The 13,168-nt window shown below is 38.3% G+C and overlaps 1 protein-coding gene across 3 annotated transcripts in view; it reads right to left on the reverse strand.

Moving 5' to 3' along the window:
- GABRB1 (gamma-aminobutyric acid type A receptor subunit beta1) overlaps window positions 1–13,168 on the reverse strand; it is a 137,554-nt gene that overhangs the window by 40,476 nt on the left and 83,910 nt on the right. The gene's annotated exons all lie outside the window — the stretch shown is intronic.

Genomic DNA, 13,168 nt, shown 5'->3' on the forward strand with positions numbered 1-13,168 from the left:
TTACCCAAAACAAAGTGTTATTTCTCATCAAAGAGAAGTCTCCTGTCCACAGCGCGTCTCTGTGAGCAGCCATGGGGCAGAGTTGAAGGGGTGGTGTGCTGCAAGGAGTGAGGGCCAGCAAGCGGCTGCCTCCTGGAGAGCAGGACCTCCTTTAGCTGGCCCTGCTGCTGACCTCCTCTTCAGCTCATGAACCTACAGTCTCGACTGCCATTCCTCCTTAAAAGCAGATCTCTCATGAAGCTCTGTAAATCCAGAGTGAGAGCTGCTCCTTAGTAACAAGTGTGCGGGTGGGCTAGACTATGGCATGTTGTCAAGGTGAGAACCTGATGGGAAGGATTTGTTACACTCCCTCACTGCCTGCATCATGTTCTCTTCGGGTTTATTCAGTGATCCACATTGAAATCTAGCACTATGCTGTCATGCTCAGCATATTTCAAAATTTGATTTGGGGTAGCAGCTGGTTGATTTGAAGGTAAGTTTTGGAGTCAGGAAAAGAAAGCCAAGTATATTATAAACACTAGCTCAATGGATACGCATCCCTGAACTCGCCTTCACGATGAACCACATCTTTGAACGTAGAGACCTGCGAAGCATAACCTAACACAGTAACATCCACATGAGGAGGTGTTCAACTCTTTCAGGGTCTCTGATTCCTGGGAAGAAGTCAGGATTTCTTACGCTATACTATGTATGCATTCTGGCCAACTCTTTTTATATTTTGTTCACATAGAACATCGACTTCTACAGGCAGTGACAAGTAGAAGTGTCTGAAAGGTTAGATAATCTTTGACTTGAGTGCTGTAGGCACTAAAATATTTTGAGGAAGGGGATATAACATTTCAGTTGTCTTAGGAGATTTACCTTGGCACTCAAAGTAATTATCAGTAAATTAAGCATCGTTATTTTGCTAAGAGAAACAAACCCTTGCTGAATAGTCTGATTTTTAGCTGCCAGAACTCTGCTTCAGAGGACAGTTACCTAGTACTATCACAAAGCAGGGATGGGGTGAGGAGATTACCCAAAATGGGGACAAATGGGCTTGCCAGCTCCTGCCTTCCCCAGGAGGAGAGCCTGAAGCTCCAGGGCAGCGGTGGGCATAGGAGGCAGTGAGGAAGGGAGAGATCTGATATGGAGGAGTGGGGGGGGAGAGGTAGTGGAAGAAAAGGTCTGTAAGAAAGCATTTTGCTTTGACTGAATTAGAAACTTCTAAAATCAAAACCTTAAGCCAGATATGTACTTTTTATAGATAAGGTAAGATCTTTTTCTGTTCAATACAGTGTATCAGAAATAATGCAAAGTAGAGTGAAGATGAATGACTTGCTTGTAAAGATCTAGAAATATATATATAAAAAAATCACTAAAATGTTACAATGCAACTCTTTTTAAATATTAGCAAAAAGCTCTCTTTCCTTGATGCTTGTAAGCCAAATTTCAGTGCAATGAGAATTTTTACTGCACAGCTATAAACCCATGAAAATAAATTTTATAATATAAATCCCAAGAGAACTATAACAATACCAGGGCAAACAAGATACTTCAATAAAAAGTGCCTGAGAGTTGGAGCTGAAATTTACTGCAAAAAGTAATTTAGTTTGACAGCACAAGTATGTTGCAAGCCAAAAAGAAAAAGAGAGTGAGCCAGATGGGAAGTGCTTAGCATAAAGGAAGGTCCAAGAGGGAAGTAAGTTGGATAGCTGGTTTTCAGTCTGGTTTTAACAAAAAAAAAAGGTGCTAAATCTGTAACTTTTTCAGTATCTCTACACAAACCTTCTAAAAGTGACTAAATGCAAGAAGAGTGATGTTACAACTGAAATTCCTAGCTGCAGATAATATCCACAGACTGAAATACCCTGCTTGAGGGAATAGCGGTATGTGAGATGGCATCAGTGATGTTTAGTGTTATTTGGTATCTTCATGTTTTGGGATGTTTGGTTTTTTGGTTTTTATTCCAAAATAAAACCAAGCCAGACACCAAGATATGTATTGTGTATGCGTGAAAGACAGACATGCACATGTTCAGATGTCTCCCGTGCTTTGGCAGAAGAGGAATCTAGGCAACATCTTTCACACCCAGCCTGGTTTGTAATTGGAAGGCTTCAGGTTGTGCTTGGTCAAAATGACTGGCAAAAAAGATTGTTTCTGGGATCAGACATTCTTCATTTTGACCCATCGCTATCTAACTTCCTTGTAATGAAGGAAGATCTTCCTGGATTTTGGAAGCAGGGGTGAGGCTGGAAGAGAGTGCTGTCATTTCCCTGTAGGTGCTGTGTGACCCTTCAGGAACTGTGACTTCTCATGTAGCTTCTACATGTCAACATTACCCGTATCAGTGCATCTCAAAGAGAAACTTGCAGTCAGGGGAGGAAATGTACAGAAGCAGGGATTAAAACAACTCCTTGCTTTCATCTTTCTTGCCTTCTTCTGATGTCTGGCCTGTTGGATTTTCCGAGATGGGGAAGTCTGCTCCTTTTCCGGTGGTTTTAGCTTTACCTATGCACTGGAAAAACAGGCCAAAACAATGTCTTCGGTACTAACTACACAAACTTGGCTGAGAAACATAGAGATCTAGTGGTTTTAAATGAAGCGAAATGAGGTGTTATAAGCTTTCATGGGTGGCAGGGAAACTCTTTCATAGTTCAGAAGCTCAATCTTTTCATGATTTTGCAAAACACGAGAAACAGAATGATTTTGAATGTGGCGTGTCCTCTGACTCTCTGTTACATGGTTACTACTACTAAAAACACAGGTTGTCAGCCCTTACTGTTGGTTCACAACACCTGTGTAGGCCAGCAGAAAGGGCAGGGCTCTGAAAGAGGAATTGGGAACACCTGGGGAGGTACCTGCCTCTTTTTGTTGGTTGTGTCTGGCTCAATATCTAGCTTCTTCTGGAGCCATGAACTGAGCGGAGTTCAGCCTTGGTGGGGCTAGAAAATACAAGTAAGTGCTAAATTTCTGTGGTTTTTGTGGAAATGGGTGCCTGACCAGGATCAGTGTCTGTTTAAATGTGTGATGCTAGGCTTTTTGCTGATGGTAGGTGAGCCCTGCTTCTTTTTTAGCTGTAAGGAAGAGGAAATTAGTAATTAATCAATTGCAGAGAAATTTGACTTGAGATTTTTAGGACTTTGTGGTCCTATGTTGTTTGAAACTACAGTGCCTGCTTCTAGGAGAGTGTAACAGAGAGGGAAGGCAGCGTTTTCTACAGGGGTCCTGTGGAGAAAAGAAGGAAAGGTAAGAGAGAGGAGGAAACCCTGATGCAAAGGAAAAGAGGCTTCCACTTCAATCTCTGGTTAGTTTTATGGCCACATTTCTTTATAATGAGCTCATCTATGAAATCTATTGATGATATATATCACCTATGAAAGATTACAATAGCAGCAGTAATGGTTTCTTAACATATGGTATTGTACTGCTTTATGTTTGTAACTGACTGTAAGACCTAATACTCATTAAAATATGCTTTTACCACTTATAGAGAAGATCTTAAATTATCAAGCCTTTACAGACCACTCAAGCAATTCTTAACATAAAGTGTGATTGTTTTCTGAAGGCTTTTCTCAGGTCTTTGGTATTCACTGTTTTACCATGTTCTCCCATCCTGACCAGACAGTAAGCACACCTCATTTGTTCCAGATAGGTAGCTGAATGTGAAAACTAATAATTCCAGTCAGTGAAGCTGGCAGCATGATTATGTCTTGATACGTATGTTGTGAGGAAACTTGAGTGCATCTGAAGAAGCTGAGCTGCTGCAATTTATCTACCATGTGCGGTGACTGATTTAATTGGAGAACTGAAAGTAAAATGAAAATCCTGCACTAGGACCTTAATGAGAGGATCTTTGCTTTTGCCAAAATATTGACACTGCTGGCAGTGTAAAGCGTGAACAAAGAAATTGGATTGCTTTCTTGCATACCCCTGACTCAGGAGGAACACTGGTGTGATTTTTTGTGTAGAAAACTGATTGATGATCATGCCCTGTCAATGGATCTTAACTGGAAAACAAGATAAATCAGAGAAGAAATGAATGTTTTCATTGCATGTGGCCCAAGACTGATTCTGTGAGAGTGAATAAGTTCAAGGCATGTATTATTTCAAAGGGATTTCTGGTTATAACAGCTTATTAATTCTCATAACTTTTTTTGAATGAGCATAAATTAACATTGAAATAAACTTGGGACAGTAAGGTGTTTCTGTTATTCCAGTACAGCTTTTTTGTAGTTCTTATGACTTATTTTTCTTTGTGAATTGTTCTGTTGAGTCAGTTAAAACAAACATAGGAATAAAGATTGTACTCTGCCATTCATTTTAATTAGAGAACAAGATCTGGGACACAGTGGGAAGGGAAGGATCTTTGTGTTGTTGTTAGTACTACTGGAAATACCACCTCATGATATTTCTTTCATAACCTGATCAATATGTGTCTTAAAATACTTGGGATTAGTAGGGGAAACTATTAAATAGGAAGTTTTTTGGAGAACCATGTTTTTCTGATAGCCCTCTAATTTGCAGCCTGAATTGATTTATACCTGGCATGTACCCCTTTGCCTTTGGGACAGTATTGTCCTGTGGCTTACAGAGCACTTTTCCCTAACGTTATTTTCCCTCTTTCTGGACAACAAGCACATCTCCTGTCAGTACTTCTTTTGCTGGATGAACCAAAATTCTCTGCCCTTTTTAAGCAGACATATGTCCTTTCCCAGCTGCAGTAGCACTAGATGAAGAGGTTATCATCTTCTAATTTATTCCCCCCCTTCCCTGGAACTTAAAATCCATTATTATCTACTGCCAGAGCTGCTGATGTGAAAACACCTTGAATATCTTTGTGAATCTGTTTTTGTTGACTGGTAGTTAAATTGGGTATGGTGGTAACTAGCTCATAGTGACTGAAATAGATTAGGAAGTGTTCACCAAAGCAACCTTAGTTAGCATCTCTAAGAGCTGTAATCACTAGAAGAGAAATGGTGATGGGTAACTTGGAGTAGACTGGGAGAGACCTTCTTAAACCAGCACAGCATAGATTAGGAGAGAATATATTTGTACATGTGTGGGCTCCTCTGTGTGAATGTTTTATCTAATCTTGTCCTTTTCACCTAGTTCTTCAGCTGGGCTTGCATAAGATGGAGCAGGTTAACAAGCCCCAGAGAGTAGCTTAGTCATACTTAAAGCATTTAGTTTCTCCTGACTGCCAACACCGATGAGTCATACGCAGATTTCGTCTGAATGGGTCACATCTTTGAAAAGAAAATTGGGTTTGTGCCAATGAGATCTTTTTATCCTAAAAGATCTGTTAACTAAACTCAATATTGATAACTTTGAACTGGTGGGGGGGGTGGATATTTTGTATTTGAAGGTGTTGGGGTTATGTGTGAATATTTTCATTGTTTTTGTCTTTCAGTAGTGGTAGTCATTTTACAAGGTGGGTAGCAGCTGTGTATACCAAGAGTGTCTTATGGGGAAGAAAAAGGTACAAAAATTGTAAGCAGTTCTAGAGTAGAACATATATATTTATTTGTTTAACTTTATTTATATTTTAATAGAGGCGAGAACAACTTGCTCCAATGTTGAAGCTTTGTCTTGTTTTTCTTTTGGTTTTAGACTTCCTTTATATTAAAAATGTAATTTCTTTTTACTTTTAAACAATGATACTTAGTGCTCTCTTGTATTCACTGAATGCTGTGTGCACCAGTGATCCAGCAGACTGATACGTAGCTGTGTAGCATCTTGAATGCACATCTGTTGCTGCTCCTCTGTAAACTGAACATCCTTCATAGACAGACCGCACAGGGTTGTTATAAATGGTGTTATTTCAGGAATTAAATGTATGTTTTATAATTTGAAGAAGTGTGCATGTCCTATAGACAATATACTTCTATAAATGCTTTCCCCATGATATCTTGGAAGACCTTATTTGGTCTGTTTGCTATTTTTTCCAATTTTTTTATTTTATTTTATTATTCCAAAACATACACATTACTTTTAAAAGTTTCATTAAAAGATTGCCTGGTCATCCAAGTTAGGCACTCAAAATCCACTAGCTATTCTAATTTCTCCTCGGCACACAACATTTTTCAAACGCATGGAATACAGGACAGCCAGAGAGACAGACCTCTTCAAGTAGGAGAGTAAAAGGTCCCAGTAAGTACTTAAAGTTCAGTTTGTCCGCTCCATGCCTCATTATGCAGCACAGACATACTTTTTGATACTTAGCGTTTCATAGGGCTGGCAGGTTGCAATTAAAACTGTGCCAATTTGTATCTGAAATCCAAGAAGAGGTATGAATAGAATCTCCTGGTACCTTTTTACATATTCATTTTGACTGTAGAGCTGCATTTAGGGTACTCGCGTAGAAAGGCTGTCTAGAGAACACTTGATTTTTCATTAAAATAATGAAGTTTAGCTATGTTCTGAGTGGTGGTGCAAATGCATTTGGCAAGATCGCGTGCACTTGTGAAATGTGAGGAAGCTGGATGTTATGTGAATGTGGGGAGGTATTGGCTATTGGCTCTTCCAACAGAGAGAATCAAAGCCTTGATGAAAGAAACAAAATGAGCACGTTTTATGAACCAAAGCCATGAGCTGAATGAGAGCAAGACTTGTCTTCCTCAGGTCCATAAACATCAGCACAGATAATATCCATGTACTTTTGAGAATCTTCTGGCTCAGGCTCTGGTGTTGACCTGTGTCAGGCCTTCTTGTCACCTTTTTCCTCCTGCCTTGAGTAAGCTTTAATATTCTGCAAGCTCAGACTCTGCAGGCTTTTGTTCTCTCCTAGCAACATATCTGCATTTGATTTCTACAAACTGTTGACATATAATTCCTCACAGTATCTGTCGTGCCTGTTTCTTCCATCTTTAGCTTTAAGAGCGCAGTATGATAGGCTGTTGAATGCTACTGTGCCTTTATTCATGCAATGTTCACAAGGACAGAATAAGCAAAAATCTCCTTAGATGATAGAGATGCTCTTTACCATAATGTTAAAATACTGGATGAAGAATGAAGCTTACACAAACAGACAAATTTCTTTTCTGCTCAAGTTGTCTGACTCATTAAAGAGAGTTTTCAGATAAAATCAAGTTGTTTATGGTGTTTAATTCTCGCTTTGTGTTGTTTTGTCACAACCTTGCTGTGTTGCATGGCTTCTTGGAGCCCCAAGAAGTGGTTGGGTAATTTTACTTCTTTTTTCTCACGGGCCAAGAGAGAAATACAGTAAGACACTGCTGCGTGACTACTGTATTGTATTTTCTTCTGGATTTCATAGTTCAGAAGTTCTTCCCTGAAATGTTTTAATGATGGAAGCTGTAATAAATTACATGGGCATTCTTTCATCAAGGTAGCTAATGAAAATATAGAAAAGTATGAAAGACATCATGCCAACCTGTATTGTTCTGAAACTCTCATCCTTCCACTTTCCGTTCTGTATAAATTTTTTGCTATTATGTTTAGTAGCTAAATAACATGTTATTGCTAAGGCTAGGTGTTCAGGTAAGCCTAAAGAAAAGGTGCTCTACAGCCTTGATGACAGCTCAGTGGATGGATTATTATGAACTCTAGATTTTCAAAGAGCAAGATGGCTTACTTCAGAGATAAGCAAACAGACAGTTCCTCTCTTACTCCCAGCAGATCAAGATGCAAAAGGAATATATAATTTATAGGGAATGATTTACACTCTGGGTTTAGCCCCTTTTTTGCTGTTTCAAAACTGTCTGAGAGAGCAGGAGTTCCTCAGGTGAATAGGCTTAATGCTGTTTGCTGTTTTTTTGCCTTCTCTTATGGGCTGCAGAGGGCTCACTATAAGGAGCTATCACACTGTGTTCAAATTCCACACTGGTTGTCCAAGGGTTTCACAGAATGATTTCTTTTCCTTGAATGGACACCTTATTTTTGTATTGAAGGAAGGAGTTGGGAACCTTTCCAGGAGAGGGATCTAAAAATGGGTTTGGAAATGTTATATATTGAACTTTATATATTGCAGCTTCTACAAGTTTAATACAGTCTTCTTGGGTCTAATTCGAGGCTCCTTTGGAAGGAGGAATATTTACGTATAAATTTTACTTCTTGTTACATTTACACAAAATAAGTGCATGCCTGGTATAGTGGGAAGAACTATGATAAGTTTTTCTTCCTTTGATCTTTTAACTCCTGTTGCTATGGCCAGGGCTGTCTCTTTGAGTATACTAATAGCTCTTAAATTTGGCAAATAATACCTCGCTTATACTGACAAAATTTCCTACAGGTGACTGAGTATGGCAAAAGATTGAGTTATTCCCCATGTCAGTGAAAATTCATGGACAGCGCTGTGCAGTATTCAGGGAGCTTTACTTATAATCTTGTGGGCATGCAGGCCTTTGAATTTTTTTCAAGAAAATGCTTTGATATTTTCACTGGCATCTTAAAAATAAGCCTGACATTTTGCCACTAAGAAATAATAGAAAAAAAGGAATTAGAAATGGAATAAAAGATCACTAGTGAATGAAAGCTCAGATATATATACATATCAAACAGCCATCGGCTCAATGCTCATAAAAGATGGAAACTCCCATTGCCATTGAGAAAACATTTCTAATGAAGCAGGTACTCCACTATTGATGTCTCAATCTTGAGCTTATAGGGAGACCTACAAAACATCCTCAAAGGTGAATCTGGAAACTAAGCTTGATGGCTGTACCATTCACAACCAGAAGAGTGAAATGATACGGGTACAAAATACTTATGGGAAAAAGCTGCTGCTTATAATCCTGGGTAGTCTAATTGCACAGCGCTCTGAACAACCGTACTTGGTGGAACGGAAGAGGTAGCGATTGCAGTATGGGTTGAAATATTCTATATAAGTTTTGTCAGGAAAGAAAAGACTGAGGGATCTGTGAGGTCAGAGCAGTTGTTCTAACCTGTACTTAACCTGAAATTTGTTGCTTTGGTTTGACCCAAAATTGAGCTTGTGTGCCTGAAAACTTGTATATTTTTTGGCAGTTAAATCAGGTGGTGCAATAAAACCACTATTCTTCAATAGAAGCAAAGATGAATTTTGGCATTTTTCTTTTCCTGCAGCCCTAAAAGTGTTTTACTAGGTTTTTCTGTTCCATCTGGGCTGTTGTTGCTTGTTGGTTTTTTTGTTGTTGTTGTTAATCAAACTGAATAAACCTAATTGTGTTTTATGGCATCTTTAATGATAGCCACACAGATCATCTGCCTTTTTGGATCCCTTATATCTAGCACACAGGCTGTCTGTTTTAATTTCCATGCATTTCCCAGAATTAGGAATATTTTAAAATATTTTAAGTATTTAGCAAATTCCAAGCAAATGGATTTGTTATGCAGAGAAAAATTATTTATTTTTCTCCTGTGTAGTGATTTGCTTATGAGAAATTAAGCATTCAGTGGCTCTAAGGTTGATAATATACCATATGTAGAGTAATTAAATATTACTGAAACATCTGTGACACACCTTCAAAACAAAACTCTTCTCTTTGCTTGTTTTCCAAAGGCAGAGTCCCAGCAGGGGGCTCCCAGGTAACACTGAGAAATCTTTGGTAGTCTTAATGCACACTTATTGCCCACAATTGGATGATAGCTGTGTATTTTAAAAATTTCTAGAATTTGAGTTAAATTACTACTTGGAGAATTTTTTTTAAAGCATTTTACTTATAGAAGTTTTTAGTTGCTAAACTCTTTTTGGCTCATCTTAAAGTGTTTCAACAGTAATTGCTGTTCCTTGGATCCAAAGGTAGATGGTGAAAAGCTGAAATATTTGTCTTAAATATTTTTAAAAAATCTAGCTGATATAGGTCTTGTGCCAGTTTAGGCTTAACACCATCTAACATCCCAGAGAGAGCTTGGAATTCTTACACATTTTAGTAATTTTCTGCAAATGGTGAGATGTATACCCTGTATCGAGAAGAGGCAGCATTAATTGTATTGAAAGCCGAATTATCAGTCTCATGCAAAGAGATAATTTAAAAAATGAAAAATTGATACACCATCCTAGAATCCTGCCAAAAAAAAAAGTGGTAATTTTTATAGTTGTTTTATTTATTTCTTTCAGTGAAAGACTCAACAGTTGGAGACCTTGTAACAAGACAAGTAGGCCAGTAGCCAACTGTATTTCAAATGATGCCAGCTGGGGTCAATGGAATGATTCTTAGGAAATAATTTGACAAATTTTTATTCTCTCCCCTCCCTCATTTGCAAAATGTCTGACTAGAGAGTCTTCAAAAGTATTTCTTCAGATACATTTCTTCAAGTATTGTAATACCCCTTGTAGAATAGTTTGAGCTAATAAAACAGAAATTGAAAGTGTTTTTTTTGATTGGACTCCAAAGCTGTGTTCATAGATGTTTTCTGACAGAAGAAAATAATGGGAAATGGATTAAGACATTATTTGAACTAAATCCTTACCTATAAAATCTGTGCAATGTTTTTCTTTCTGTCCCTTGATCAGAACATACTAAAACTAATAAATACAGCATTGGGGACATATAGGTGATTTACTTGGATAACTGTTAGGCCTTTCAAAAACTCTTAAATATTACCTCCCATTTTACCAAAAAATAGATAGCCTTAAGAGATATGGTCTTCCCTTTGTAAAAAGGTTTATCATCAAACCTGAGAACAAATTTAAAACATCCCATGTTAGCTAATAGAACCAAAAATATTAAGATTTCCACACCAGATTTACTTTCCAGATTCTTCATTTAAACAAGTATGTTGTGAACAGGACTGGAAGTAGACTTATGCTTCCAATATAACCACTTGATCACACTGTCTTACATAGTTTAAAAATCCATCCATCAAAAGATTATGAAAAATGCTGCATTTGCAGTCTCTTGTGACCATGCTCTTTGAGGTGGCCAGAGTGGCTCTGCTAAAAGCGACATGCAGCATGCATCAGATAGTTAAATTTCCCAGGCCTGAAAAGGGCCAAGGGGTCTAAACTTCCCCAAATTTCTTCTGTCTGTGCCGTGATGCATGGGAGATGTCAGCTTACATTTTGTATGTAACTTATCTTCTCAGATGATCAACTTTTCTGTCCAATCTATAGAAATGATGGTAATATAAGAGGGTGTGTGTGTATATATCTATATCTTTTGGGAAGATGATTGGTGTCTTGATGGACCAAGCCTATTGTTATGCACATAGCTTCGAAAAAGTGGTCTTTGGCATTTTTTTCATGAGCGTGAAGGATGGGACTTTTTTCATGTGTGGAAAATACAAAGTTTTGCAAGAAGTAAGCACAAATAATTTGTGCTTGCTTTGATTCGGCTTTAGCTGTTGTTTCCAAAGAAAAGCTAAGTTTATACTCTTACTGACCCAACTCTAGGAAGAAGCTGTGTGTGGGGGTTTTTTTTGTTTGTTTGTGTGTATGTATTGTATTTTATTTGGTTGTTTTGTGTGCGTGGTATGTGTGTGGGGTTTTTTGGGGGGTTTGGGAAGTTTGTTTTTTAAAGGAATTTCAAGAATTGGAGCCAATGCTTCTGTCAGTGGGACTTGTTGGTACTGAGGTTGGAGGCTGTGATTACTGTGTTACTCTGACTTGTGAGCAGGTACCTCAGCTAAGGTGAAACCAGCCACACTGGGAGTAGACAATGCTGCACCTGGGCTGGGGGAGCTGAGGCTGATGTTGCTGCCTGACAGTTTACCCAGAGATCAAGAAATAGGTTGTGGTCAGCTCAGACCCCCATGTAGGTCACTCCCATGTAAATCTAGCTACTGTAGGTTTAACTGCTGAGTTTTCAAGTTGCTTTGTCCACACTTTTGACTCTTGCTTTAGGCTCCGAGTAGCTCCAGTACTTCTGATACTTCTAGATTCTTCATTCATGAAAATGAATGAATGATTCTTCATTCATGAAAAATGATGTCTAATTATATTTGTAATCCAATCAAATATGTCATTCAAAACTACATAAATTGTATTTGAAATACCTACCCCTTCATGGCTGCTCAGGTTGACTTCTCAGTCCAACAACAAGAGGTCAGTTTAAGGTGGGATTGTATTACCAATGCTATAGCAATACTTGGTAATCTCATTTTATTAATGGCTTTATAGATTAAAACATTCTAGTTGTCACACATTTTGCCTCTTAAAATGAGGTCATTTTGGCCTGGCAGTTATGAGACCATATATGTTGATACTGTAGCAAAAGCGCCACATAGAGGAATGTACTATTGTATTTTATGGAGTAATTCATTTTACATTTTATTATACTCAAGGGCTTGGCTATTTTCTAGATCGTAAATTCTCTTGCAGCTACTTCTAAACTAGGACAATGAAATTTGAGAAGAAAGGGTAATCCTCTTTTTCTTTTAAGTGGAGATATTTGTAGAAGAGTGAGGGTTAAGGAGAAAATACATTGCCTGAAAACATTTTTTTTATGCATGCTTATTTTCATCTTAGCATTGTACTCAAAAACCAGTTCTTAATCTGTTTTAAAGTTACTTAAAAACACTGTGTGTGTTTGCCTTAGTGAATTAATCAAGGCAGGGTTGCTCTTGATGCTGATACCCTTAAACACTTGATTTGGTACAAGCCCACCTTCTGTGTGGTACAGCACAGAGCAGGTACAGCCTGACAGCTGTGAGCTTTGTGAGCAAAGGGGATGTCTCTGAGAAGCAGCGACCCCCACAACCTGGCATCTTTTATTAATCTTTTTCACTTTGGGTGTTGTTAGTGAATGGGCTGTCCCAGCATTTGTTCAGGATTTCTGCAGCTTTAGGGTAGCGTTCGTTAGGACGGTTCTTGTCTCTTGGAGAGAATACCTAAATTAAGACTCCTCCCTCTTGTGGATCAAAGTGCATTCATCAGTTTGGGGCAGGTCTGATAAAATATTTGCTGCCTCCCCTAGGACCTTAATTTACCTGCCTGATAATTTTATTACATAGAAAAGGTACAGATTTACCCCTTGCCGCCCACCACTCTGATTTTGGTTGAACAGGAACTTCACTGATGTCACAGATCAACATCAATATAAATGAAATGAGTGAGCTTGGTTTTGAGCAGCTAAGAACTTACGTTCTTCTCCCTCAATAATAATTGTTCTCGGCATGCCCAAAATTAATAGCATGCAAATTGGAAATCTGCAGCAAAGTACCACTTTACTGTCCCTTTTAAATTTTTATTATTAGAGGGAAATGGATTTGCTTTTTATTATATGCCTTTTTAATGAACTTCAAGACCTGG

The sequence above is a fragment of the Haliaeetus albicilla genome, chromosome 1 (genome assembly GCF_947461875.1).
Source record: "Haliaeetus albicilla chromosome 1, bHalAlb1.1, whole genome shotgun sequence".
Classification (NCBI taxonomy): Eukaryota; Metazoa; Chordata; class Aves; order Accipitriformes; family Accipitridae; genus Haliaeetus; species Haliaeetus albicilla.